Below are 4,199 nucleotides of genomic sequence, written 5' to 3'. Positions count from 1 at the left end.
GACAAATAATTGGCTGAACATCACCTAGCAATCAAATGGAAAATCACATTTTAAATAGACTTTTGAGCTCTGGTTGGTGTGGCTCAGTGGATTGAGCCTCAGCCTGTGAACCACAGGGTCACCAGTTCAATTCCCAGTCAGGGCATGTGCCCGATTTGTGAACCAGTTCTCCAGTTGGGAGCACTCCATAGCCAGCCACACATCGATGTCTCTCTTCCTCTCTTTCTCCCTCCCTTCTGCTCTCTAGAAATAAATGAATACAATCTTTAAAAAAAATTAAAATACTGTATATTCTTAGAAAAATCTTGAAATTATTTCCCAAAGGGTTTTTTTTTTGTGGTTATATCACATCTTTGTTAGAGACCAGTAAAAGCTTCAATATTATTTAGTAGTAACTAATGTGACATGTTACTTATTATAAAACTAGGGGGAAAAAAGGATGAAAGCAATAGAATTTAACCATACCCTTTAAGTGTGAAAAAATATGTAGTGGTATGTTAATAAACATAACAACCAGCCCTCACAATAAACAGATTTATGGTGTCAACTAATTTGTATTGTATAAATAATCAACTTATTATATATTTTGAACTTTTAGTATGATGATATTGAATACAAGCTGGGGAAGAGGAATGCAGTCAGCTCTCATGAGCTGTCACAGCCAATAATGTAAAAATTCATTTTTTGAATTGTTGAATTTTTTACGGAAACCTAAGTGGAAATTTTTAAGATGACATTATATAATTAACAACTATAAATTTTAACTTGATTGCATTTTCATAGAAGAACATTTATTTTCTTATAATTACAGTGATAATTTTTACCTAGAAAATGTTATAAATTCATTTTTACTTTGTTTCATTGATTTAACAAGTTCTTAAAATTTTTAGTGAAAAGCAAGACTCTGAAAACTGGCGCATTGCAGTATGGTATTTCAGAGGACAGATCTCCAAGTATATGTATTTTTCAATATTTTCTCTCAAGCATGTATAATAGCTAAATTATTTATAATTTCTCTTGGAGTAAAAATGAACAATAAATGTGAGTACTTAAAGGTATTTTTATCTTATATTAATTTTTCATATATAACATTTTAATGCTTCTTAGGTAGCATAAATATTGTTCTTGTGACAAACTGTTCAAATGGTAGATAGTGATTTCCAGTAAGTCCTGTTTCCTTAATTCTGATAAGGGAAATGACAATCTTTTTTACACATTTAAACTCATCAGCTTTTTGATATTTAACTTATTTACTGTTTAGTTTATTACTATAAATTGTTTACATTTAAAGTAAAATATTGGGATAAGTAATTTATTTCCTTGACTGAGTATTTTTTAAAAAAATTAAATTTATTATTTGATTTATTTTTTCATTTTCAGGATTGTCTATAGTCATCAAACCTAATTTTTACAAATTAAGCTCACAAGAATAGAAAAACATATCAATAAATATTCAGCTTACTCATGATTTTTATAAATCTCTGCATTCATATAAATCTCTAGTGTTGAGTAGTTCTAACAACAGTGCAAAAAAAGGCCCAAAAACAAAACACAAAATAATCTTCATTCTAGTCACACTTTTCTTATTTTCATCCATATCATTATACTTCTCAAATAAATTTATAGTTCCTAGTCTTTACAAAGAGTTTCTTGATTATCCATTGATACATATCTATATCTATGTCTATATCTATCTATATACATTTGATCATAAAATAGTTGCTAAAATTTATTTATTGAGTGCTCATTATGTCCCATGCACAGTTTTAAGTTCTTTGTAATGATTAATTTTTAGTTCGTATAACAATATCAGAAGAGTAACTTCATTATTTTATTATTTTATTTTTTTTAAGATTTATTTATGTATTTATTTATTTATTTATCTTTAGAGGGGAAGGAGAGAGGGAGAGAAACATCAATGTATGGTTGCTTCTTGTGCGTCCCCTGCTGGTAGTTGGCCTGCAAGGAACCGACCTGCAACCCAGACATGTGCCCTGACTGGGAATCGAACCACGATCGTCTGGTTCACAGGCCTGCACTCAATCCACTGAGCTACACCAGCCAGGGCTCATTATTTTAATTTTACAATAAGAAAAGTGAGGCAGAGTGGTATAGCCACTTAACCCAATTCCCAAGTTCACAGAACTAATAAGTAGCAGATCCCAGATATTGTGATTCTAGTGCTTATGTTCTTAACCTATCTCTTAATAAGAATGTCCAATTTAGGTTGCACCCTTAAAAAAATATTATTATAAATTTATATTCATGTTAATTCCTTCATATTGAATTTCTATTTCTAAAATGACATCCTCAAATGTATGTGTTGCAATAAATAATATTTGAACGGAAAATCATTTAGATAAATTAATATACTAAAATATATTAATCCACTTATGTACCAGACTATTACTCCTACTAATATAACCCAGAAACACTAAAAAATATATCTTTCCTGATATTTTAATTACAACTTAATTACTGAAGCCAATTTTAAAAATTTTAGCCCAAAGAGCAATACTCTACAAAGTTATATGTAGGTGAAACCAGGGCTTTTGAATAATGTCCAGATTAAATCAAATATAGCCAATATTCTAGTGCTTGTTTTTCCCAAAACACTAATTAAGGTTTTCCATAACATTGCAACATCCCTCAACTCATCTAAGTTTATTTTCCTTGTCAGTTCAGGCTACAGCTAGAATTAACAGTGAAGTGCTTTATTTCCCTTGATTACAGGAACATCTTCAAGATCATGGTCTGATTAAAACAATCAATTGAACTTCAAAATTAGTCAGTTGAGTTTAGTACCAGGAAATGTTCCAATATATAATCACACAAGTTCTTATCCTTTTCTCCATGGAAATCCTCCCTTCCAAGTACACACATAGAAGTGTATTTAGAATAGCAAGAGTCTGTTCAACACATTCTCTTGGAGGATGCAAGGTGCAAGGTATTTCACAGTTTATACGATGTGTCTGTCACCTTCACTTGACTTCTCAGCTCACCAGACACATAACAGAACAAGATACAATAATAGTTATTAACAGACACATTTGATTTTCTCTGCACAAGTATTCACTCACAGCTCACTCACTTCAATCACTTTACAGAAAAACCTTCCAATTCATGTTCTATATTACTGTGTTTTTGGCCTTAGAAGACCTTACAATTTTCAAAAGATAGGCCTTAGAATTGGCCTTAGATAGACCTTACAATTTTCAAAGACAGAACACTTCATGCAATGAGAGGAAGTCTACTGGACTGAGTATTCATTCCCTCTTAGCTTCTTTGGAGAAAACAGGCACCTTCACATTCTACTTTGTGCCCCATGGCACTGACCTTTCAGGACAGTTTCCATAGACTGCCTCATCCTCAGGCTTTCAGTGGGTCCAGCAGTGTGCGGAACCAGCAGGAGGCAGACGGAAGGGGGGCCAGGGTGTTTTCCTTCCTACCCCTTCCCTTCTAAGACACAGCTTGTTGATTATGCATCTCTACCAAAATCTCTTATCAGGTGGCCACGGAACTCTCCCTCCAGGTTCCATAACCTGGTCCTCCCTTTAAATCCATTGGCCTAAACGTGATAGTGAACTAAGCTAATGGGCTCACTACTCTCTCTTCTTTACTAATAACCCCACTCTCCCTTTTAAAACAGCCTGGTACGCAGTTGCCGGGCTGCACTAAGGGTGCCAGGATCTTGCTGTACAGACTTCAAACCCTTATAAATAGAAAGTTTGTTGTCCTGAAAAGTATTTCAATGTAAAAATGAAAAATGACACAATTCATGTATTTATTACAGTGTTTTCTCTCACCTCAATAGATATTGGCAGGTGTTTACTCAAAGCTAATTAGATTGCATTAACATTTACACTGAGGGTTATGAACTAATAAGAAGTGTGGAGCATACCACATTGATTTAAAAATTGCATATGACCTTTTTCGTTCTTTGATTATTATTGATTCCAAGTAACTTTTTGGTGCAAGTTTAATTTTGAAGAAAACTCTCATAGACTTAATAATACCTCTGTTATCTTTATGAATGTTATGTTAAGTGTTAGAAATTCTATTATAAATATTTTAAGCATGATCCATAAAAACATTTATGATTTGCTAATATTTCATTGGTGCAGCAATATACTTCAATGTTAGAGTTCTAGAAAAAAATTTTATTAAAGCTACTATTACAACTGACAATCTGCACCAAA

The sequence above is a fragment of the Sturnira hondurensis genome, unplaced genomic scaffold (assembly GCF_014824575.4).
Source record: "Sturnira hondurensis isolate 20B ecotype Veracruz unplaced genomic scaffold, ASM1482457v3 Scaffold0001872, whole genome shotgun sequence".
Taxonomy (NCBI): Eukaryota; Metazoa; Chordata; class Mammalia; order Chiroptera; family Phyllostomidae; genus Sturnira; species Sturnira hondurensis.
The sequence above is the reverse complement of the archived record's forward strand: the minus strand, read 5'-3'. Positions refer to the sequence as shown.